Genomic DNA, 27183 nt, shown 5'->3' with positions numbered 1-27183 from the left:
CAAAAAACGACCTCTTAGTTTCACTGATTTTTCTATTGTCTTTCTATTATTCATTTAATTTATTCCAGCTCTTACTGCTATTATTTCCTTCCTGCAGCTAACTCTGACCTTAGTTTGTTCTCCTTTTTCTAATTCCTTGAGATGTAAAGTTACGTTGTTTACTTGAGATCTTTCTTTTTTCCAATGTAGGCATTTATCACTAAAAATGTTAACAACAATTGATTCTCAATGTAAGAAAAAAATGTTCATTGTATGTATTATTCTTTTAATTCTTCTGTTTGAAAATTTTTATAATGCAATTGAGAAAAAACAAAATACAAGTTTCATAACATGGGCATAGATATACTATTTATATTTTCCATGGAACCCAAAATGATATATATAATGTGTGTGTGTACACACACAAAGTACATTTAAAATTCCACTATACCATTAATTTAACCTGAAACTAGCATATTACCAATTAATAAAGCATTTCAGCAATAGTTTTACCTGCATATTTATTAGTCATATAGTCTTTATGGATGGTCTGTATTTCTGACACATGTGTGCATCAGAATCACCAAGGAACTTTTGAAAAATGTAGATTTCTGGAACCCAACTCCAGAAATTCTAAGGAAATAACACTTTAACAAGTCCTGCGAGTAATTTTGATATGGGTGATCCATAGCCATAGTTTGACAAACACTAATGTAAGGCACTGGTTCTCAGTTGGGGGTGATTCAGTTCTACAGAGAACATATGGTGGTATATGGAAAGATTTTTGGTTGTCATAACTATGGGAAAGGGAGAGAAGTGCTACTGGCATCTAGTGGGTAGATCCCAGGCATGATGCTAAACATCACAAAACAGACAGGGTACCACCTTCCTCCCCCTACTTCACTCCCCCACACACAACACAACAAAGACTTGCTTGGCCCCAAAATGTCAACAACGCCAAAGTAAAAACACTCTGATCTAGATAATCCTTTAAAAAGAAATTATAAAAGGAAGTTTAGTGATGTCTTTTTTCCTCAATATAGTAGAGAAATAGAAGAAAATTGAAAAGATAAGGAATCAAGACTGACATTACTAGAATCTGATTTATGTTGTTGGTTTTTTTCATGACACATATATTCCTCTCATCAAGAATTAGCTAATCAATGTCACTTCTCTTGAACTGGGGGTGATTTAGGACTTGTGAATGTTTTGACCAACAGAATATAGTACATGTAACAGTATAAATCTTCTGGAATACCTGGCTCTCCTGGAACACTCACCTCAGGATGCTTCCTTTCAAAACCCAGCTAATTTGCTATGAGAAGTCCAAGCCATATAAAGTGACATACATAGGTGCTCTGATCAACAATTATAGCTGAGCTCATCCTTTTGTCACTAGACATTTGAAGAAACAGTTTTGGAAGTGGATCCTTCAGCATCAAGAGTTCCAACCCTCAACCATTCCCAGTTGAGCAAGAAGACATTGTGGAGCAGAAAAAAGCCATTACTCCTATGCTCTGTGTGAACTGCTCACTCAGAGAGTCTGTAACAACAATAAAACGGTGATCGTTTTACGATCCTAAGTGTTGGAATTGTTTGTTACACAGCAATACTACCTGGAATATCTAACATTCTGTCATTTAACCCTTAAAGTCAGCTATTTTAATCCTCTCAGAAGGATTAAGTAGTTTGCCCAAGGTTACAGAGCAAAAATGATAGAGTAGTATTTGAATCCAAGTCAGTCAAATCTCAAAGACAATACTATTTCTGCTATATCATAATGAAATGACTTCTACTTCCTCATACTAAGAGTCTTACTGATTGTTCTTTACAAAGTCAACCAAGGTAGCACCTAAATTAATTGATGACATCATTGAAAGAGAATCACCACAATCTGTGAATTTTGCAAATCTTCTATCTGATCCATTGCACTTTATTCTTTCCTCAATTTCCACCTAAACATCACCTCTAGAAAAGTTGATGGGAAAAGAAATCACAATCACCGTGCCACAGTAAGAGCAGAGAATTAACTCACTGCTCATGTGCACTGGTGATATTAATAGAAAAAGGATTACAAGTAGACTGAGAATCAATAGCAGAGTTTTGTTGTTTTTATTTTGGCTATTTTATTTATAGGCTATTCTTTCCACTCTCTCCCAATAGCTTCCCCAAGTCAAGTTCCTAAGTCATTGTCCATATGGGAAACTTCCTGCAAAAATGAATGAATGAAAATGAATGCAAATGAATGGGCAAAGCAGCAAACATAGAGCACCCATTCAGCAAATTATCAAGTTCTTAAAATACAAATATGTCTATATTACTACACTGCATTTCATATGGAATTTTAGCGAAAGGGTTTCAGAGCCCAAGACAGATTCTGTAACAATGCTGTTACATTAGTAAACCTGGTAAACCACTGATTCACTGTAGATTTTTACATTCTAATTCTGTTACCATCTAGCTCTGATTTACCTTGGGACAGTAACTTTATCTGTTCATGTAATGTTCACAATTTCATGATGCTATGAAATACTCTTTCTTTGACTTTTTTCAACCATTCAGAAATATAAAAATCAGTCTTAGGTCATAGGTCATATAAAAACAGGTAACAGGTCAGACTTAACCAGCAGACCAGTTTGACTGACACCTGTTCATGACTATATAACCACAGCACAATGTATTTTGAGGATAAATTAAAAGAAATGTTAAAAAAAAAAACCTTGAACTTATTAGTAACTTTGTTATTGGTAGTGGTCTTGAGGCAGCATTCTGATACTATTTTGTGTGTACTATATGACTGAACAAATTAATAAATACACTAATGATGCTGGGAATCAGGGTTCTCACTATAGTAGACAGGTGGTCAGATACAGTATGGGAGAAGACTGTTGTGTTGGATTGGAGTTAGAGAAAGTGTTATGATCTCATTTTTAAAATACAGGTATTTCTGTCCATTCTATTAGAACCTTGACACAAAAAAGATTCCAGTAACACTGAACACGCCTAATGCCATACATACTATTTCACACTAAAAGGAATCAGGACTCCTTGGGTGAAACGGTTTATTCCAAAGCTGGGGCAAGGAAAATACAAGGTCAGGCTAAATATCTTAAGTCAGTAAGTAAAGATGTCCTCAAAATTTGATGGGAACAAACCAAAGGACATTAAGAGGCAGTTTAAAGGCACTCCCATCGGCCAAATGAGACAATTTAGATTTCAAAATAAATAACAATAGGTAATACTCTGAATAAAACAAGAATCCATAGGTCTGACTGATACTATTTTTTTTTATGTAAAGGAGAATAACTCTTCTTTGTAGAATAATGTCAAATGATAAATGAATGTATAAGGAATAACAGAGATAGAAAAATGTCATAGTTTACAACTACCATAACTGTTTCAGGCAAGTATCATCAACAAATGCTAAAATCACTGAGTTAAAGTTTTGGGGGGAACTACACACATACATAAAATACATAATCTTAAAGTATCACTCCACAGATTATTAATTACAAAGGAATTACCTTTACAAGGGAGAAATCAGTCAAATTCTGTCTTAACCAAGTGATCATATCTGACACCACCAAATGTCATAGGCACCATGATGTTACACACTGAGAACATACCTATGTGATATTTCCTGTCAAAAATGTTTAGCTTGAATCTAATTATGAAAAAAATAAAATTAAAATAATCAGACAAATTCAAGTTGAGGAATACGTTACAGAACAACTGACCTGGATTCTGCAAAAATGTGAGGAATATGCGGAAGTGAAGAAGTGAAGAGATACGGAAGACTGGGGAAGTGGTGTAGATTAAAAGAGACATTAACAACCAAAAGCAGTGTGTCGTCCTGGACCCAGTCATAGATGGGTGTGTGTGTGTGTATAATAAAAGACTTGTTTGGACAAATGGAGAAATTTGAATATGAACTCTATTTCAGATTACAGATTACAGTAATTAGACAATGCTAAATTTCCTGAGTGTGATCATGTGGTTATGTAGGAGAATATGTTTATTCCTAGAAGATGCATGTTTGCATGCTGAAGCATTTAGGAATAAACTGTTATGATCATGATGTCTGCAATCTTCAAACATTATACTGATCTGGATACATTATATTGATCTGGATTGTCTAAATGCTTTCCATCTGAAGTCACCTCCAATTATGGATATAACATTTAATTGTATTGCTAGCAACTTGTTTATATACAAGAATACACTTAAAATTCATGTTTTTATAAAAAACGAGAGAAGCTCTTAATTAACAATTGGTTAACAAACAAAAAGGCAGGATACAAGTTTAACTAATAATAAAATAAGGTTAACAAAGAGTCCTGGATTACTACAAAGACTCACCCCAGGATGGTAATCATTTGAAATGGGGGCAAGGTACAAGCGCAAATACCTACCAAAGTTCTTAAGGGCATTTATTTGACTCTGCCCCCTATTCCTCCAATACTCAAGAGTCTTCCTTCTTCCCTTTCTGACCAAGTTTCTTAGAGTTGTCTAGCCTATATTCAATATATATCTAGTTGCCTCAATTGAGTTTCTTACTACACCCCTCTACACTTTTGCTAAGATAATGAATTTCAAACTTTAATATACCTCGGAATAAGCATACCAGCATTTAAGCAGACTTCCTGTGTGACCACCTCTACAATCCTCATCCACTCTTCTAAGAATCTGTAGGTCTGAGATGAAATCTGAGGAATTGATGTTTTTAGTCACTATCCCCATTTGATTCTGATAGCAGTGGTCAGCCTGAACACATCTGAAAACCAATAGTTAAGGTCACAAAAACTTTCCGATAGTCAAATTTAAACCACTTTTGAGCTTATCTCTTTCTCTCTGCAGCATCTGAACCTTCCTGAAACTCCTTCCCTCATCACCTTCTACCACACAACTAGATTATCCTCTTGCTCTTACCACCATTCAGTCTTCTTCACTGGCTTCTTCATTTCTGAGAGCCCTTAACCCTTAAATGATGGTGAGCGGGAGCTGTCAATTCCCTCCTCCTAACTTTACACACACTCAAAAGCAGTAACAGTCATACTCACTGCTTCAACTACCACCTATACTACCCTAAATCCTGACACTTTGAATTTCCAAAGTATTTCAGGTAGTCAGAGGCTATGCAGTATAGGAGGGAAAAAAGATGCTTCAGCGTAATTATGCAAATCTGAATTCAAAATATTTGCTGTTATTTACATAGTAACATGTCCAAAGTCACATACATTTCTGAATTTCTACCTTGTTCTCCTTTAAAACTGGGGATAAGACCTTCCTAAGAAGTTTTTGTTAAACAAGGAAAATAAAAAGATTAAATGAGAATTTATCTTCCTTTCCTAGCATGCCCTGAGGACCAGGTGCCATTGGCCTCAAAGGTGGCAAGCAAGAGACAACTAGCACAGGGTTGGAAGATGGGCACATACAAAGGAATTGAGCAAATAAGTGAATACACTGAAGATAATGGGATACTGAAGATAATTTCTCACCACTTGTCTTGCCAATGGGTTTCAGCCCCAGGCAAGTTCACTATGGATTCAGTGTGACCAAAGAAATGACAGTAGAACGTTCTTAGGGTGAAAGGGTAATACCCAACTTTATTTTCACAGTGGCGGGTCAATCACTCAAATCTCGTTCACTCAGAGGAAGTCTGCACGCAGCAAGCCGTTCTCTGCCTCTGGGCCTCTCAGCCTGCACAGCTGTCCTCTGGGTCTTCTGGCCCACACAGCTATCCTCTGGGACTCTCTACCCACACAGCCATCCTCTGGGCCTCTGTCCTTGGTGCTGCCACCACTCCATCCTCTACTCTGCTCTCCTGCAGCCATGCCACCGTGTCACCCAGAGCACTGGGCAGAGCTCTTTATATTATATACAGTCATAGCAACATATTGCCCACATGTGTATAGTGAGCTAGTCAACAGGGGCAGGTGAGAATCCTGGCCACAGGAACCTTCATTTTATCCACACCACTGGGAAGTGATTTACAAATACAGAAAAGAGGAAGACTAGAAAGAACCCAGAGGTGCTGGAAGGGAAGTGGACGCACCAGTGTGAACTTTTTAGGTATACATACACAGATATAGAAAAAGATTCATATGTGTACATATATACATATATTTTGCAGCTTTGTTCTCCCTAGAAGGGAAGACACCTTAGCAGAAATGAGCATTAGCCTCCAAAGCTTGGTTTCTTCATACCATCTCCAGTAAAAGAAATCAGGATTCCTTGGAAAAATGCATGATTCCAGAGCGGGAACAGGAAAAACACAAAATGAACCTGGAACATCTTGTGCCAGGAAGTAATAAGGGAATATTCAAAGGTTGCGGATGTGCCAAAAAGACAGAGCTATCCACTAACCAAATCTAGGATGATTTAAGAACCAAAGTAAAATTTAAAAGAATAATAACTAATAAAACCCACTGAATAGAAGTGAGTACATACTGATATAAATAAGTGAATGAATAAATAAATGCATGGGGAAGAAAGGAAACATCCATTTTCAATACAAAATTAACCAATAAGTGCACATAGCAACCTTCATAAAGTGACTGATTTAGGCAGAGGTCACCAAAGGCTTGTAGGCATAAGTCTGATAAGGAACAGGATATTACAGTTTTACAGATCTTTCTACACAAGAGAGTTACCAAATACAAAAGGAAAAAAGATGACTTTATGGTAGGGAAACCCAGCAGACATGAACTTAACAAGGTGTTTAAGATTAAACATCACCAGTGGTGGGACAAAACTCTATACCTCCTAGTAATACAATAAGAATAGCACATCACATCTATGGTATTTCTTGCCAAAAATGCATTCAGTCTGCACATGAACAACCACTGGATGGACTGAAGCTAAGGAACACCTTACAGAATAAAAAAATTCAAGGTCATAAAAAACAGCAATATTGAGGAATTGCTCCAAACTGAAAGAGAGTAGAGACATGAAAAATAAATCCAATGGTCCTAAATTGGATGCTGGACCAAAAAGGAGAGAGATACTACACAGTTGGAAATTTTTGAATGGTATCTAGGTATTTGGAAGTAGTGTTGCATCATTGTTGGTTTCCTGATTTGGTGGTTATGTAAGAGACTGTCCATGTTTTGGTAACAACACATTAGATTATTCAGGATTGATGGGCATCATGTCTGCAATTTGTTCTCAAATGGTTCAGGAAGTCTAATGACATTAGAAACGGTGCATTATGAGATGGCTGGAAGTAGGGATGAAAATAGGAGCCCAGAAATGAGATGACTAAGTAGTGTCACTGAAATCTGAAAATCGAAGTAAGATATAATAAAAAGAGGGAAAGAGTTGAAGAGGATATCAAGGTTCCTTTTTGGGACATCTGGAAGGTGAAAATCTCAACTGAGCCCATTTCACTGAGGCCAAGCACAAGATGCTATAGGCTTGTCTGTGTATACACACAGTATATGTAGTAAGTACAGTGTAAAAAATTGGTTGAAATACATCTGTGGGGACAGGGGGTTTATGGGAAATCACAGCACCTTCTCTTAATTTTGCAGTGAACCTAAAAGTTTTACTATAAAAATAAATGTTTTTAAGTTGCAAGAATGTTTCCGGAAGAAAATATGGTTCAAGGGGATTCAGAGCTCTTTGTTCTGTTTTTGCAACTTTTCTGTAGGTTTGAAATTATTTCAAAATAAATTAATTTTAAATATTCATTAAGAACTCATGAAAACCTCTATGCCTATCAAAAACCCTGGCTCACTAAAAGTAATGAATGAAAATTATTTGACCTTCCCTTCCCAGTTGCTCAAAGAAGAAATTTCAGCACTGTCAACTCTTTTCCTCTGTCCCATATATCCAAATGAACTCTCAGTTAGTGAAACTACCTAGTCAGTTTTCAGTTCTAGTCCCACATCCTCGTCTTCATTTCCCCATTTCCAGCTCCAATCATCCCTCACCTGTACCACAGTAAAAGGATCCTAACTAGTCTCTCTACTCCATTTCTAACCTCATCTTTGCACCATCATCTAGAAGTCAGGAGTAATCTTTCAAAACTTGTATCTAATTTTATCATTCCCTATTTAAACACCTATAAATTCTCCCCAATGTAAATGCTGAGCTCCCAAGAGGCAGACTAAACACTTGTATAGGGCAATAGCAATACAGAAGAACCAAAAAGGTATTTCACATATACACACAATATAATTAGGTAGTAATTACTGGTGGGGAGAGGAAGGGAAGAATGGGAAGGAAAAGGGTGGACTCTGACTTGACCTCCTTTATTCTTATTTTAGGATTTGATATTGGTGTTTTAATTACATAGTGGGAATGCCAAGGGTGAATAACTACCATAAACTTTCCAACACTTAGAACCTCTAAACCAATCCTTTTCCCAACTTGGCACCAAAGAAAATAATTTTTGACTACACTGTGACAAGCCAAGGAGTCAAGCTCAAAAGAAACCATCCTGGGAGCTCCAATATGTCCCGATCCCACAGGCTAGTGAGTTACTATCTTGCTCCCTGGTACACTGGTAAACAATTCATGGCACACCATATGAGAACCTCTGTTCTGAAGTTCTTAATACGATCTCAATAAGCCAAACAAGGAGCCTTACAAGGTTTCATCTCCTGCCACAGTGAACAAATATGTCTAAGCACACAAATTCACACACAAAATCAGGCACCAACACCATCTCATAGACAGAGACAGACGTGCTCAAGACAACTTGGATTTCTCCACATGATGCATCCTTTCATACTTCTGACTTCTTGTACACGCTGTTCTCTCTACCATCCTCCAAGACATTGCTCAAATGACACTTCTCATTTCCCCCAGATCTTATAACACTTGTCCCTCTGAAGTAACTGTTGACATGAGCTCTACCATAAAATTTGAGCTCAAGAACATCATGTCTTATTTATTTTATAGCAATGATCTCTATATCAAATGTTTGTGTAACATATAAATATTCACTGCATCATACCCCAATAAACCAATTTTTTCAAAATAATTTAATTATAAACAATGATGTATAATTTTACAACCAAATTAGGATTTTTTCCAAAAGAAGAATTCTCAGTGTTCTGTAGGAGAAAGATTTGGCATAGAAATATTCACACCACTAGACCATTATCCCAGTCCTAGGGTTTTAAAGAAACAAGTAAGCCATAAGCACAAATACACTTAGTGTAGATTTTAACAGGAGAAACCTAAGGAACAACCAAATATTTAACAAAAGGTATATGACCACACAATCACTGATTGATAAAATCATCTAAATTTCTAAGCAACTGTAAATTATACTTATGACAATGGGAATGAGAAAATAGTACTAGCTACCATTTATAGATCATTTCTTCTTCTTAAAGAATAGTGCTACATTTCTGTCAAAATACCAATGGCATTCTTCAATGAACTAGAGCAAATAGTTCTAAAATTCATATGGAACCACAAAAGACCCCGAATAGCCAAAGCACTCCTGGAAGAATAAAGTGGGGGGATTATGCTCCCCAACTTCAAGCTCTACTACAAAGCCACAGTAATCAAGACAATTTGGTACTGGCACAAGAAAAGATCCATAGGTCAATGCAACAGAATAAAGAGCCCACATATAAACCCAAGCATATATGGTCAGTTAATATACAACAGAGGAGCCATGGATTTAAAATGGGGAAAGACAGCCTCTTCAACAACTGGTGTTAGCAAAACTGGACAGCTACATGTAAAAGAATGAAACTGGATTATTGTCCAACTACATACACAAAAGTAGACTCAAAATGGATCAAAGACCTGAATGTAAGTCATGAAACCATAAAACTCTTAGAAGAAAACATAGCCAAAAATCTCTTAAATATAAACATGAGCAACTTTGTCCTGAACGTATCTCCTCAGGCAAGGGAAACAAAAGCAAAACTGAACAAATGGGACTACGTCAAGCTAAAAATCTTCTGTACAGCAAAGGACACCATCAGTAGAACAAAAAGGTATCCTACAGTATGGGAGAATATATTTGCAAATGACATATCTGACAAGGGGTTAACATCCAAAATATATAAAGAACTCACACGCCTCAACACCCAAAAAGCAAATCACCCTATTAAAAAATGTGCGGAGGATATGAACAGACACTTCTCCAAAGAAGAAATTCAGATGGCCAACAGGCACATGAAGAGATGATCCACATCACTAATTATCATCAGAAATGGAAATTAAAACCACAATGAGATACCACCTCACACCAGTTAGGATCGTCAACATCGAAAAGACTAGGAACAACCAATGCTGGCAAGGATGTGGAGAAAGGGGAACCCTCCTACACTGTTGGTGGGAATGTAAATTAGTTCAACCATTGTGGAAAGCAGTATGGAGGTTCCTCAAATAACTAAAAATAGAAATACCATTTGACCCAGCAATTCCACTCCTAGGAATTTAACCAAAGAAAACAACTTCTCAGATTCAAAAAGACATATGCACCCCTATGTTTACTCCAGCACTATTTATAATAGCCAAGATATGGAAGCAACCTGTGTCCATCAATAGATTAACTGATAAAGAAGATGTGGTACATATACACAATGGAATACTATTCAGCAATAAGAAAACAAATCCTACCATTTACAACAACATGGACGGAGCTGGAGGATATTATGCTCAATGAAATAAGTCAGGTGGAAAAAGACAAGTACCAAATGATTTCACTCATTTGTGGAGTGTAACAACAAAGCAGAACTGAAGGAACAAAACAGCAGCAGACTCACAGACTCCAAGAAGGGACTAGCGGTTACCAAAGGGGAGGGGTGGGGAAGGGTGGGTGAGAAGGAAAGGAGAAGGGGATTGAGGGGTATTATGATTAGTATACACATGGTGTGGGGGGGATCATGAGGAAGACAGTGTAGCACAGAGAAGACAACAGTGACTGTAGCATCTTATTACACTGATAGACAGTGACTGTAATGGGGTATGGGGGGACTTGATAATATGCATGAATACAGTAACCACATGTTTTTCATGTAAAACCTTCATAAGAGTGTATATCAATACCTTAATAAAAAATAATAATAATAATAAAATAAATAAATATGTCTTTACCATTTAAAAAAGAATAATGCTACATGTTTTATATATATCATCCAAATCCTCACAACAATTCAAGGCCAAGTATTATCATCCTAATTTCACAGACAAGAAGTAGCCTCAAAGGTATATAATTTACCCAAGGGTTTTGAGACCAGTTTCCAATCCAGCTGAATGTTCCAAAGTCTGTCATATTTTCCCCACATTGCTGCTTCCACTATGCTGTTTCCAATTTATTAAACCCAAAATTGTATCTCTACGTTACTCTATAAAAAAGAAATATGGGTAACCACCTGAAAGGAAACAAAAATATCTACTAGAGTGGTGATTGTGAATAAGGGTAAATGTTGTCATATTATTTATCATTTTGTAAAAATTAGCAACTTTTCAAAGCAGAATTACTGAAAATGGACTAAATTTCATGAGGCAATACAAAAGAAACAATCCCCACTTAAAATTTTTTTCACATTTAAAGACACAGAACAGGTAATAAAAAACTTAAGAAGGATGTAGTCAACTAACTATTATCTAAACAATCATGTATTAGCCCGCAGTACTTATAACCAGGATTCAAAGTCTCATCATTACGACTGGATTAAGCAGCATTCCTCTAGAAAAAGGTGGATTTTTTAGGAAGACTTAAGAGGAGGTACATGGATTGGACAGCCATGTTTAAACTGAAGAAACAAGGTAACAGGAAAAACAAGAATGTTTTCTTTTTAAGCAAGAATGAGAAACCAGGGTTAGTGAAATGCAGCTGGTAGAAAGCCTTCAAGGTCAAGCAGCTAAGTCTGGAATTAATTTGATAAGCAACAGGGAACTGTAATATACAGTAGTCCCTTATCTACTTGGGGGTAGTTCCCACCCAGTGGATGCCTGAAATCACAGACAGTACCAAACCCTACATATACTATGGCTTTTCCTATACACATATAGCTAAGATAGTGTAATTTATAAGTTAGGCACAGTAAGAGATTAACAACAACAATTAATAGTGAAATAGAATGACTGTAACAATATACTATCATAAAAGTTATGTGAATATGTCTCTCTCTCTCTCAATGTATCTTATTGTACTGTACTCACCCTCTTGTGAAGAGATAAAGTGAAGGGGACGACATAGGAATTGTAATGTAGCCTTAGGCCTGATTATATGTCAGGAGGATCATCTGCTTATGCACCATACTTAAAATGAAATCCCAGACAACAAAACTGCAGACAAGGGAGAACTACTGTATTCTTAAATGGGAAGGTGTCTTACTAAAGTACGGTTTTTAAAGATTCAAACTTGTTCCAAGGAAAAGTACTGCCTTTGGTTACACAATGTTTTTGCCAAACAGTTCGGGGGAAAATAATCCATTACCCTTTATGTGTGCTTTATACATACTCTTCTCAAAAAGAGAAACTGACTGAATAAAAATCTTTATCACCTTTATGGGTGAATATATTAGGAAGGACCCTTTCAGATAAAATGCCTGCAAATATTAAGTGCCACTGTACATTTTAACAAGAAACACAGAACTTTAGAACAAAAAAGCACCCAGGAGACAATCTTAGTGATAACTTCTTCATTTTCACAACAGATTAAATTTGAGGCTCAAGAACTAAATAAATTGCCTGATGTCATATATAAGCTAGTAGAAGAGTCAATCCTACAACTCAGATTTTCTAGGTAGCATGATCTAAAGCTGGGGGGTCCAATACTAAAGCTACTTAGCAACATCTGGTTATTTAAATTTAAACTAGCTAAAATTAAATACAATATTAAATTCAGTTCCTCAGGCACAATAATCACATTTCAAGTGCTCCATCCACACATGGATAAATGTCTGCCATATCTGACTGCAGAAAAACAGTATTTCTATCATTGCAGAAAGCTTAATCAGACAGCATGATCTAATAAGAAGCTTCAGAGACAGACAGCTCTAGTTTTAATTCTACTTCTTAAAAGTGTGATCCTAGATAAATCATTCAATTTCTCTTTGCCCGCATTTGGGGAAGCAGGGCGAAGAAGCAAAGCACTAACAATATCTCCTCACAAAGTCTACTTGGACGATTACATGGAATAACATGAAAAGCCCTTTTACACTGTGTGGCACTTAACAGACAGTAAACATTTACCATCTAGACGCTTTTGTCTTTCGACTCCTCTATGTAACCAACCTCCTAGCTAAAGACACAAACACAATTAACTCATTCAAATTAATATATTGCCTCAAGATAATCTACAGTATCTAATTTTCAATTGGTTCCTATCAACCTCTTTAAATACTTGCACCTCTCTTCCAGTGTTTCTACTTAAAAATAATGAAATGAGAGGCAAGCCAAGATGGTGGCATAAGTAGGGCAGCTGAAATGTCCTCCCAAAACCATATATATTTTTGAAAACACAATACAACTCTTCCTAAAAGAGAGACCAGAGGATACAGTACAACAGCCATGCTTCATCTACATCTGCGAGAACTCAGCATCTCACAAAGGGGGTAAGATACAAACCATGGCATGGCGGGACCTGAGAGACCCCCCCACCCACCCCAGGTCCCCAGCAGGAGGAGAGGAGTTGGGCTGGGGAGGGAGTGGAAGCCCAGGACTGCTAAATAACCAGCCCTAGTAATCCGCACTGGTAGCGCAGACACACATTGCACGGTGTGCTGGATATTTGGGAAACGGAAAAGTAAAATCTGTGAGAGGGTCCCTGCAGCCGGCTCCCCTGGAACAAAAGAAAAGCAAGTGCGTTTTGAAAGTCTGAAAGGGACAGGGGCCTGAGAGCTGGACGGAAGTATCCAGGCACACTCAGCACAGCAGCTGGGAACCCCGGGGAATTTCAGGCACCCCAACCCCTGGGAGGCAACGCAGCGATGAAGCCCCTCATGGTGATAAACACCCTGCCAGTCGTTCCTCCGCAGGCGCAGCCCCACCACAGCAGCTGAGCAGTTGGATAGCAGCCACACGCATGCATGCAGAGGCCAAGCAGCTGGGGAGCAGCCCCACGTGCGGACGCAAAGCCAGAGCAGCCAGGGAGCGGTCGCATGGGCGATCACAGCGATAAAGCATCCAGGGAGCAGGTGCGTGACCACTCGCAATGGCAGAACAGCCAGGGAGCGACTGAGACCACAAAAACCGCCCAGAATCTCCTCCCGGCGTGCAGCCGCCTGGGCCAGAATCAGAGCCTGCCTCAGACATGCAGCAGGCCGACACAGGCAGAGGAAACCGGGGCAAGGCGCGAAGGAACGTTGTTCCTGCAGGAGAGCATGCCTAGCGTGCCTGCCACTCCCCGCAGGGCTCAGAGCTACAATGACAGCGACCCCGCCCATGGCACCTTAGGGGATTAATCCAGAGTCTGCACAAGGTGTGCGAGTAATGGACACAGGCGTTGGAGAAGGGCAAGGTGACCAGCAAGCAGGAAAGGACTTTGTTCTCCCAGCTGACACATGCGCTACCGACAGCTATCGCCATGAAAAGGCAGAAGAATTTTGTACAGTCTAGAATTACCCAGACAACACTGAGAGAGGGCCTGGGGAGATAGATTTGACCAATCTTCCTGCAAAGGAATTCAAAATAAAGGTCATAACCATGCTGATAGACCTGCAGAGAAATATGTAAGAGGTAAAGGATCAAGTTGGGAGGGAGAATACAGAAATAAAACAATCTCTGGAAGGGCTTAAGAGCAGACTGGATGAGGTGCAGGAGGCCATTAATGGAATAGAAATCAGAGAACAGGAACACAAAGCTGCAGCAGAGAGAGATAAAAGGATCTCCAGGAATGAAAGAATATTAAGAGAACTGTGCAACCAATCCAAACGCAACAATATTAGCATTATAGGAGTACCAGAAGAAGAAGAGAGAGAAAAAGAGATAGAAACTGTCTTTGAAGAAACAATTGCTGAAAACTTCCCCAAACTGGGGGAGGAAATAGTCTCTCAGACCATGGAGGCACACAGAACTCCCAACACAAGGGACCCAAGGAGGACAACACCAAGACATATAATAATGAAAATGGCAAAGATCAAAGACAAGGACAGAGTACTAAAGACAGCCAGAGAGAGAAAACAGCTCACCTACAAAGGAAAATCCATCAGGCTATCATGAGACTTCTTAACACAAACCTTTCAGGCCAGGAGAGAATGGCATGATGTATTTAATACAATGAAACAGAAGGGCCTTGAACCAAGAATACTTTATCCAGCATGACTATCATTTAAATATGGAGGAGGGATTAAACAATTCCCAGACAAGCAAAAGTTGAGGGAATTTGCCTCTCACAAACCACCTCTACAGGATATTTTAAAGGGACTGCTATAGAGAGAAGCACTACTAAGGGTAAATAGATGTGACCAGAGTAAATAAAATCACAGCAAAGAAAGCAGACCAACCAAATACTAATGAAAGGCAAAAAACAAAATCAACTACCCACAAAAGCTGACAAAGGAAATACAAAAGACCACAGAATGAAACAACCAACATATAAAGAAAGGAGGAGGAGGAATAAGAAGGGAGAGAAATAAGGAATCATAAGACAGTGTTTATAATACCTCAAAAGTGAGTAAGTTAGACAGTAAGATAGTAAAGAAGCTAATCTTGAACCTTTTGTAACCACGAATCTAAAGCCTGCAATGGCAATAAGTACATATCTTTCAATAATCACCCTAAATGTAAATGGACTGAATGCACCAATAAAAAGACACAGAGTAACAGAATGGATAAAAAAGCAAGACCCATATATATGCTGCTTACAAAAGACTCACCTCAAACCCAGACACACACAGACTAAAAGTCAAGGGATGGAAAAAGATATTTCATACAAACAATAGGGAGAAAAAAGCAGGTGTTGCAGTACATGTATCAGACAAAATATACTTCAAAACAAAGAAAGTAACAAGAGATAAAGAAGGACATTACATAATGATAAAGGGGTCAGTCCAACAAGAGGATATAACCATTAAAAATATCTATGCACTCACTACAGGAGCACCAACATATGTGAAACAAATACTAACAGAATTAAAGGAGGAAACAGAATGCAATGCATTCCTACTAGGAGACTTCAAAACACCACTCACTCCAAAGGACAGATCCACCAGACAGAAAATAAGTAAGGACACACACGCACTGAACAAGACACTAGAACAGATGGACCTAACAGACATCTACAGAACTCTACACCCAAAAGTAGCAGGATACACATTCTTCTCAAGTGCACATGGAACATTCTCCAGAACAGACCACATACTAGGCAACAAAAAGAGCCTCAGTAAATTCAAAAAGATTGAAATTCTACAAACCAACTTCTCAGACCACAAAGGCATAAAACTACAAATAAATTGTACAAAGGAAACAAAAAGGCTCACAAACACATGGAGACTTAACAACATGCTCCTAAATAATCAATGGGTCAATGACCAAACTAAAATAGAGAACAAGCACTATACAGAAACAAATGACAACAAGAGAACAATGCCCCAACTTCTGTGGGACGCAGCATACACAGCAATCCAGGCATATTTAAAGAAGGAAGAACAATCCCGAATGAATAGTCTAAAGTCACAATTATGGAAACTGGAAAAAGAAGAAATGAGGCCCAAAGTCAGCAGAAGGAGGGACATAATAAAGATCAGAGAAGAAATAAATAACATTGACAAAATAAACAAAACAGATAAGCCCCTAACCAGACTTATTAAGAGGAAAAAGAGAATTTATACACATCAATAGAATCAGAAATGAGAAAGGAAAAATCATGACAGACCCCACAGAAATACAAAGAATTATTAGAGAATACTATGAAAATCTATATGCTAACAAGCTGGATAACATAGAAGAAATGGACAACTTCCTAGAAAAATACAAACTTCCAAGACTGACCAAGGAAGAAACAGAAAATCTAAACAGACCAATTACCAGCAAAGAAATTGAATCAGTAATCAAAAAACTACCCAAGAACAAAACCCCCGGGTCAGATGGATTCATCCCTTAATTTTATCAGACATATAGAGAAGACATAATGCCTGTTCTCCTTAAAGTTTTCCAACAAATAGAAGAGGAGGGAATACTTCCAAACTCATTCTACAAAGCCAGCATCACTCTAATACCAAAACCAGGCAAAGACACCACCAACAAAGAAAACTGCAGACCAATATCCCTGATGAACATAGATGCAAAAATACTCAACAAAATATTAGCAAACTGAATTCAAATATACATCAAGAGGAACATACACCATGTCCAAGTGGGATTCATCTCAGCGATGCAAGGATGGTACAACATTCGAAAATCCATCAGCATCATCCACCACATCAACAAAAAGGACAAAAACCACATGATCATCTCCATAGATGCTGAAAAAGCATTCAACAAAATTCAACATCCATTCATGATAAAAACTCTCAATAAAATGGGTATAGAGGGCAAGTACCTTAACATAATAAAGGCTATATATGACAAACCCACGGCCAACATCATACTTAACAGCAAGAAGCTGAAAGCTTTTCCACTAAGATTGGATCAAGATAGGGATGCCCACTCTACACAGTGCTATTCAACACAGTACTGGAGGTCCGAGCCACAGCAGTCAGACAAAACAAAGAAATACAAGGAATCCAGATCGGTAAAGAAGAAGTCAAACTGTCACTATCTGCAGATGACATGATGTTGTACATAAAAAACCCCAAAGACTCCACTCCAAAACTACTAGAACTAATATCGGAATTCAGCAAAGCTGCAGGATACAAAATTAATACACACAAATCTGTTGCTTTCCTATACACTAATAATAAACTGGCAGAACTGGAAATCAGGAAAACAATTCCATTCACAATTACATCAAAAAGAATAAAATACCTAGGAATAAACCTAACCAAGGAAGTGAAAAACCTATACCCTGAAAACAACACACTCTAAAGAGAAATTAAAGAGGACACTAATAAATGGATACTCATCCCATGCTCTTGGCTAGGAAGAATTAATAATGTCAAAATGGCTATCCTGCCTAAAACAATCTACAGATTCAATGCAATGCCAATCAAAATACCAACAGCATTCTTCAACGAACTGGAACAAATCGTTTCAAAATTCATATTGAACCACAAAAGAACCAAATACCCAAAGCAATCCTGAGAAGGAAGAATAAAGTAGGGGGCTTCTCACTTCCCAACTTTAAGCTATACTACAAAGCCACAGTAATCAAGACAATTTGGTACTGGCACAAGAACAGACCCATAGACCAGTGGAACAGAATAGAGACCCCAGATATTAACCCAAACATATATGGTCAATTAATATATGATAAAGGAGCCATGGACATACAATGGGGAAAATGACAGCCTCTTCAACAGTTGCTGTTGGCAAAACTGGTCAGCTACATGTAAGAGAGTAAAACTGGAACATTGTCTAACCCCATACACAGAAGTAAATTCGAAATGGATCAAAGACCTGTATGTAAGTCATGAAACCATAAAACTCTTAGAAAAAAACATAGGCAAAAATCTCTTGGACATAAACATGAGCGACTTCTTCATGAACCTATCTCCCCAGACAAGGGAAACAAAAGCAAAAATGAACAAGTGGGACTACATCAAACTGAAAAGCTTCTGTACAGCAAAGGACACCACCAATAGAACAAAAAGGTATCCTACAGTATGGGAGAATATATTCATAAATGACAGATCCCATAAAGGGTTGACATCCAAAATATATAAAGAGCTCATGCACCTCAACAAACAAAAAGCAAATAATCCAATTAAAAAGTGGGCAGAGGAGCTGAACAGACAGTTCTCCAAAGAAGAAATTCAGATGGCCAACAGACACATGAAAAGATGCTCCACATCACCAGTCATCAGATAAATGCAAATTAAAACCACAATGAGATATCACCTCACACCAGTAAAGATCGCTACCATCCAAAAGACAACAACAAATGTTGGCAAGGTTGTGCAGATAGGGGAACCCTCCTACACTACTGGTGGGAATGTAAACTAGTTCAACCATTGTGGAAAGCAGTATGGAGGTTCCTCAAAAAGCTCAAAATAGAAATACCATTTGACCCAGGAATTCCACTTCTAGGAATTACCCTAAGAACGCAGCAGGCCAGTTTGAAAAAGACAGATGCACCCCTATGTTTATTGCAGCACTATTCACAATAGCCAAGAAATGGAAGCAACCTAAGTGTTCATCAGTAGATGAATGGATAAAGAAGATGTGATACATATACACAACGGAATATTATTCAGCCATAAGAAGAAAACAAATCCTACCATTTGCAACAACATGGATGGAGCTAGAGGGTATTATGTTCAGTGAAATAAGCCAGTGAAATAATATAATAAGTGAAATATTATGTTCAGGAGAAAGACAAGTATCAAATGATTTCACTCATCTGTGGAGTATAAGAACAAAGGAAAAACTGAAGGAGCAAAACACCAGAAGGCTCACAGAACCCAAGAATGGAGTAACAGTTACCAAAGGAAAAGGGACTGGGGAGGATGGGTGGGAAGGGAGGGTGGAAAGTAAGGGGGCATTACGATTACCATGTATAATGTGGGCGGGGTCATGGGGAGGGCTGTACAACACAGAGAAATCAAGCAGTGATTCTACAACATCTTACTGTGCTGATGGACAATGACTGCAACAGGGAATGTGGGGGGAACTTGGTGATGGGGGGAGTCTAGTAAACAATGTTCCTCGTGTAATTGTAGAGTAATGATACCAAAATAAAATAATAAGATAAAAAAATAGTAATAATAATGAAATGAGTAATGAATGTGGACAAAAATGTCTCTAAGGAAATGGAAGAGAATGTAATAAATTTCTCCTCTTGTATTTCATCTATTTTAAATATGACTATACTGACTGATCATGCAAAGGAAAATAAGTTACACTGTCTAGATGCTGTACTTCCACACCAATAAATAACATACTGCAGTACTTCTACATCACATTCCCTTTTACCATCTGTACTACTAATTAAATATTAAATGAAGAAATAATACCTTCCTCCTATAGTGTTCTGGCAAACAATAAAAAGAATTTCTGGAATGTTAAAACAATCTTCAAGTCTTCATAGCTTAATCTAATATACTGCCAAATTTAACAAATCTAGACTGTAGCATATAAAAGCACTTTACACCATGCACGTTATTACCCAGAAAAGAACAAAATTCCACTTAGTTTGTAAGCACGGAATTTCTGCCAATAACAAATTTAACACAAAGGCAACAATTCATATTTAGGCACATTAAGTCACATACACTTACCATTACTAGTGAGGTCACCAACTTTACATTCCTAATAACAAAAAAAGAATCAAGGCAGAGGGTGAGTACAACAAGAGGATATAGCCATTATAAATATCTATGCACCCAACACAGGAGCACTTACATATGTAAAACAAATGCTAACAGAATTAAAGGTGAAAACAGCAATGCATTCATTTTAGGAGACTTCAACACACCACTCACTCCAAAGGACAGATCAACCAGACAGAAAACAAATAAGGAGACAGAGGCACTGAACAACACATTAGAACAGATGGACCTAACAGACATCTACAGAACACTCCACCCAAAAGAAGGATACACATTCTTCTCAAGTGCAAATGGAACATTTTCAAGAATAGATCATATACTAGGCCACAAAAAGAGCCTCAGTAAATTCAAAAAGATTGAAATTGTACCAACCAGCTTCTCAGACCACAAAGGTATGAAACTAGAAAGAAATTACACAAAGAAAACAAAAAAGCTCACAAATACATGGAGGCTTAACAACACCCTCCTAAATAATCAACAGACCAATGACCAAATAAAAACAGAGATCACGCAATATGTAAAGACAAATGACACGATAACTCAACACCGCAAAATCTGTGAGACACACAGAAGGCCATGCTAAGAGGGAAGTATATTGCAATACAGGCTGCCTCAGGAAATAACAATCCCATACGCACAGTCTAAACTCATAATTAATGAAACTAGAAAAAGAAGTACAAATGAGGCCCAAAGTCAGCAGAAGGAGGGACATAATAAAGATTAGAGCAGAAATTTTAAAAATCAAGAAGAATAAAACAATACGAAGAATCAATGAAAGCAGGAGCTGGTTCTTCAAGAAAATAAACAAAATAAATAAGCCCCTAGCCAGACTTAAAAAAAAAAAAAAGAGAGCGTACACACATAAACATAATCAGACATAAGAAAGGAAAAATCACTAGACACCACAGAAATACAAAGAGTTATTAGAGAATACTATGAAAAATTATATGGTAACAAACTGGATAACCTAGAAGAAATGGACAACTTTCTAGAAAAATACAACCTTCCACGGCTGACCCAGGAAGAAACAGAAAATCTGAAAAAATCAATTACCAGCAACAAAATTGAACTGGTAATGACAAAACTACCTAAGAACAAAAGTCCTGTACCAGATGGCCTCACTGCTGAATTTTATCAAACATTTAGTGAAGACTTAATACCCATCCTCCTTTACATTTTCCAAGAAGTAGAAATGGAGGGAATACATCCAAACTCATTCTATGAAGCCAGCATCACTCTAATACCAAAACCCGGTAGACATCACAAAAAAAGAAAATTACAGTCCAGTACCCCTGACCTGGATGCAAAAATACCCAACAAAATATTAGCAAACCTAATTAAAAAATACTTCAAAAAAGATCATCCATCATGATCAAGTAGGATTTATTCCAGGGATGCAAGGATAGTACAATATTCAAAAATCCATCAACATCATATACCACATGACCAAAAGGAGGACAAAAATCACATGATCATCTCCAAAGATGCCAAAAAGCATTTGACAAAATTCAACATCCGTTCATGATAAAAACTCTCAACAAAATAGGTAAAGAGGGCAAGTACCTCAAGATAATAAAGGCCATATATGACAAACCCACAACCAACATTAATTATACTTAACAGCGAGAAGCTGAAAACTTTTCGTCTAAGATTGGGAACAAGACAAGGATGCCCACTCTCCCCACTTTTATTCAACATAGTTCTGGAGGTCCTAGCCACAGCAATCAGACAACACAAAGAAATAAAAGGCATCCAGTATGGTAAGCAAGAAGTTAAACTGTCACTGTTTGCAGATGACATGATATTGTACATAGAAAACCCTAAAGAATCCACCCCAAAACTACTAGAAAGAATAACTGAATTTAGCAAAGTTGCAGGATACAAAATAAATACACAAAAATCTGTAGCATTCCTGTATACTAATGATGAACGAGCAAAAAGAGAAATCAAGAAAACAATACTATTCACAATTGCATCAAAAAGAATAAAATACCTAGGAATAAACCTAACCAAGGAAGTGAAAGACCTATACCCTGAAAACTACAAGACAATCTGGAGAGAAATTAGAGAGGATACTAGTAAGTGGAAATTCATCCCATGCTCTTCGGTAGGAAGAATTAATATTGTCAAAATGGACATCCTGCCTAAAGCAATTTACAGATTCAAAGCAATCCCTTTCAAAATACCAATGGCATTCTTCAATGAACTAGAGCAAATAGTTCTAAAATTCATATGGAACCACAAAAGACCCCAATAGCCAAAGCAATCCTGGAAGAATAAAGTGGGGGGATTATGCTCCCCGACTTCAAGCTCTACTACAAAGCCACAGTAATCAAGACAATTTGGTACTGGCACAAGAAAAGATCCATAGATCAATGCAACAGAATAAAGAGCCCACATATAAACCCAAGCACATATGGTCAGTTAATATACAACAGAGGAGCCGTGGATTTACAACGGGGAAATGACAGCCTCTTCAACAACTGGTGTTAGCAGAACTGGACAGCTACATGTAAAAGAATGAAACTGGATTATTGTCCAAATACATACACAAAAGTAAACTCAAAATGGATCAAAGACCTGAATGTAAGTCATGAAACCATAAGAAAACATAGCCAAAAATCTCTTGAATATAAACATGACCAACTCTGTCCTGAATGCATCTCCTCGGGCAAGGGAAACAAAAGCAAAACTGAACAAATGGGACTACGTCAAGCTAAAAATCTTCTGTACAGCAAAGGCCACCATCAGTAGAACAAAAAGGTATCCTACAGTATGGGAAAATATATTTGCAAATGACATATCTGACAAGGGGTTAATGTCCAAAATATATGAACAACTCACATGCCTCAACACCCAAAAAGCAAATAACCCGATTAACAAATGGGCAGAGGATATGAACAGACACTTTTCCAAAGAAGAAATTCAGACAGCCAACAGACACATGAAAAGATGATCCACATTGCTAATTATCACGGAAATGCAAATTAAAACCACAATGAGGTATCACCTCACACCAGTTAGGATGGCTAACATCGAAAAGACTATGAACAAATGATGGTGACAATGCAGAGAAAGGGGAACCCTCCTACACTGCTGGTGGAAAGGTAAATTAGTTCAACCATTGTGGAAAGCAGTATGGAGGTTCCTCAAATAACTAAAAATAGAAATACCATTTGACCCAGGAATTCCACTCCTAGGAATTTACCCAAAGAAAACAACTTCTCAGATTCAAAAAGATATATGCACCCCTATGTATATTGCAACACTACTTATAATAGCCAAGATATGGAAGCAACTTAAGTGTCCATCAGTAGATTAATTGATAAAGAAGATGTGGTACATAAACACAGTGGAATACTATGCAGCCATAAGAAAGAAAAAAATCCTAACATTTGCACCAATATAGATGAAGTTGGAGGTTATGCTCAGTGAAATAAGCCAGGTGGAGAAAGACAAGTACCAAATGATTTCCCTCATTTGTGTTGTGTACCAATGAAGCGAAACTGAAGGGACAAAACAGCAGCAGACTAACAAACCCCAAGAAGGGACTAGGGTTACCAAAGGGGAGGGGTGGGTGGGGAGGGAGGGAGAAGAGGATTGATGGGTATTATGATTAATTAGTACACATGGTGTGGTGGGGATCGTGGGGAAGGCAGTGTCGCACAGAGAAGACAATAGTGACTGTGGCATCTTATTATACTGATTGGACAGTGACTGCTATGGGGTATGGGGGGGACTTGATAATATGCATGAACATAGTAACCACATGCTTTTCATGTGAAACCTTCATGAGAGTGTATATCAATACCTTAATTTAAAAATTCCAAAAAAAAAAAAGAATCAAGGCAGAATTTTTAAACATTTGTCTCTGAACATCCACCAAACAAGATTTTTACATATTTTTTAAAGTTTTATTGTTTAAAACTGACTATACTGGCCCTCAGAAGGGGGAATAAAAAGTCCTCTAAGTATCTGTCAACAACAGTCTCTTTGAAAGTATCTGGCATTTTCTTACTTTGTTCTTTAAAGATTTACTCAAAAACATGACCACTGAGCTCCCTTAAAGAGTTAAGAATATAAGTCATGAATAAACACTAGTTAACACTACACATTGTACTGTCACTTTATAACTCTAGTTATATTTAAAGACAAAACAATCTGGAATATATAAATCACAGTTTTAATAATAGTCTGGGGGGGAGTCACATAAGTAAAAAATAAACAATGAAAAAAGTTTTTATTACTATCCTACATAAAGTACTTTACACATTTAAAAAACTTAGACTTCCATGCCTGAACTGATGAAATCTGATTTGTGAGAGTCTATAATTTTTTAAGTCCTTCTATAATAATGAAGTGTACACTGGTCACAGTAGAATACTTCAAATGAATTTTCCTGAGGCTGAATTCTAAGTACATCTGACCCAGAAAGTATTTTTAGCCAGTGTGTTCCTTCAATCAATGCTGGTTTTATGCCTAGCCTAAATTAGAAATTGGGTGTCACAATTTAAAGTAAAAAAGTTACTAGGGACAGTTTTAAAGATACTCCATTAGAACATGAGAAAAAAAACCACAAGTTTGAAACAATTCAATACCCACAGCCCAGAAGCTGAGCAGGTTAGAAAAACAGGCAGTAAGTCAGTCACATCCTCATTCATTACTATTTTTGAGGAACCTGTGATTTTCTAATTTAATAAACTTGAACCTACTCAATTGATAATAAAAACTACGTAACAGTGACGGCTCCTTGTGTTTTTCAAAATCTGATGCCAAATGTTTAAAACAGATTGACTAAATTACAAATATTCCCATGTAGAAAAAGACCATGGTTCTCTTCCTATAAACCATTCAAGAACATACAATGGGACCGTGCACGTTTCAATTTAAAATGGTAACAAAGATACATGTGCCATTAAAAAAAAAATGAGATGTAAAAATAGATTTTGTGGTAAGTACAGCATAAATTCATTGACAAAAAATTGTGATGTCCACAAAGTGACTGCACTCTTTTGCTAATGAGTTAGTTAAGTTCTGCACACAAACTTGCTTACAAGAAAAGTCTTTTAAAAAAAAAGAAACCTACGAGTTGAATTTATATTCATCAAGTTCCAGATTTAACTGACATATTCAGCTCTATTCCATGAAGTACACTTTAGGCTCTGAATAACTATTTAGTTTAAGGTCAGCTCCTACCTTCAAAAAATGAAAAATAACTTTTTTTCCTCTGGCGCGTTAAGGTTCGAAAATCAGGATTAAAAAATACCCTGACTTTTACTGTTCCACAATCTTCTTTTTACTCAAATCATCTTTTACAAATTGGATACACTGGCTTTTGGCTTTTTGTTTTCCCTCCATAAACATTTAAAACTGTACTATTTCAACTGAGCCCAAGATCTGGTCATATAAACCTACTATTACTCCAATCTCTGATTCTAAAAGCAGTTGGTTTACTGCAGATATGCAGGTTCTCCTAGAACAAGCACTTGAAAATCCTACAAATTCCCCTTGTCCATAGTGGTGTCACTATACAATGCAACATAGTCTCCCACTCATCAGAGTTTCACAGAAACATCTATACAGTGTGCAATGGTAAACTGTTCCATTTTAAGGAGACCTTGGGAAATACACTGCTAAGTCTATTCAACTACATAGCTACATCTTAACTTTTCGTCCCAACTAAACATCCCTAAATACCAGTATATAGCAGTAGAATCGTAAGGGACTTGAAAACTTCAATGGCAGGGGCAGTCTGCCCAAGCAGCATGGAGGAGGCGATTATACGAGCCAATTAAAAAGTGGGGGGGGGACCCTACCAGCAATGGAAAAACTCGATAGAGTTTAGGTGCAGTGGAACATTCCATCTCTGCACCTATTCCATTCCTCTCCCTTCGCTCACCCTTAGCAGAGATTCCAACGATAACCGCGGGGAGCTGCGAGAGCAGAGGTCCGGAGGAAAACGTGGGGGAGGGCGTCCTTATTTTCTTCCCTTCTATATCATCGTTATCTCCGGCTTGCTCTACCTGGCTAGCCTCGCCAGAGACGCACACGCCCCAGGGAACAGCCTCGTGTCCGGCGCAGGGCCGAGAGGCCGGAGAGGACCTGCGAGCCTCTTACCTTCTCACTACAGCCGCGTCCTCTCCGCTGGAGAAGAAAGCGCGTCCGCCGCGCCGCTCCCGGGGGCTGCCTCAGTGCCCCGCCGGCAGCCGCCGCCGTAGCGGCCCCGCCACGGCCCGGAGCCGCCAGCACCACTTCATACTGCAGGGCTGCCGCGGCCGGCGCCGCCGAGAAGGCGGGGGGAGGCGGGCAGCCGGCGTGCGCTCCCACCTCTGCGGGGATGAGATAATCCACACCCCGCACAGTGCCGTGGGGGAGGGGGGCCTGGCCCCAATGCTCCGACCCTTCAGCAAAGGCCAAGTCTCTCCTCTCCCCGGCTTAGGCCCCGAATTCAGCCCCTGAGGACCCAGGAGTCCGGCGAGAACAATGTGGGGGCGCCGCGAAGCGCGGAAAAGCGCACAGCGCGGCGGGAGCAGGCGGGTAATCCTGAGCAGCGTTTGTGTGTGAGTGCAAGCGGAGCTCAACGCCCTCCTTCCTCCTCCTTCTCCTCCTCCTCCTCCTTTCCCTCCTCCTCCGTCTCCTCCCTCAAGCACGCCCCGTCTCCCAGGCCACAGCATAGCAACCAAACGTGGCGGCTGCGCAGTCGCCACCACTCAGCTGCCCGGAGCATCGGGCAGCAGCAGCAGCAGCAGCGGCAGCAGCAGGAGGCGATATCGCGAGAGACAAGGCAAAACCCCTTCCCGCTAACGCGGCTGGAGAGTCGCACAGCCGCCGCGCGGGGAGACACGCAGGTGCGCGG

At 38.5% G+C, this 27183-nt stretch overlaps 1 protein-coding gene across 11 annotated transcripts in view; it reads right to left on the bottom strand.

Annotated features, from left to right (window-relative positions):
• PTPN4 (protein tyrosine phosphatase non-receptor type 4) overlaps window positions 1–26968 on the bottom strand; it is a 258996-nt gene extending 232028 nt beyond the window's left edge. For 6 of the 11 annotated variants that reach the window (XR_008998840.1, XR_008998839.1, XR_008998841.1 and 3 more), the window contains exon 1: window positions 26445–26965. The gene's annotated coding sequence lies outside the window, so the exon portion shown is untranslated. Of the gene's footprint in view, window positions 1–1259; window positions 1523–26350; window positions 26371–26444 lie in introns of those variants that run through there. The other 5 variants (XM_057505705.1, XM_057505702.1, XM_057505698.1 and 2 more) reach the window with 4 other exon arrangements.
• Window positions 26969–27183: the final 215 nt, after the last annotated feature.

The sequence above is a fragment of the Manis pentadactyla genome, chromosome 8, assembly GCF_030020395.1.
Source record: "Manis pentadactyla isolate mManPen7 chromosome 8, mManPen7.hap1, whole genome shotgun sequence".
NCBI lineage: Eukaryota > Metazoa > Chordata > Mammalia > Pholidota > Manidae > Manis > Manis pentadactyla.
This window is presented reverse-complemented; position numbering and strand designations above follow the sequence as displayed.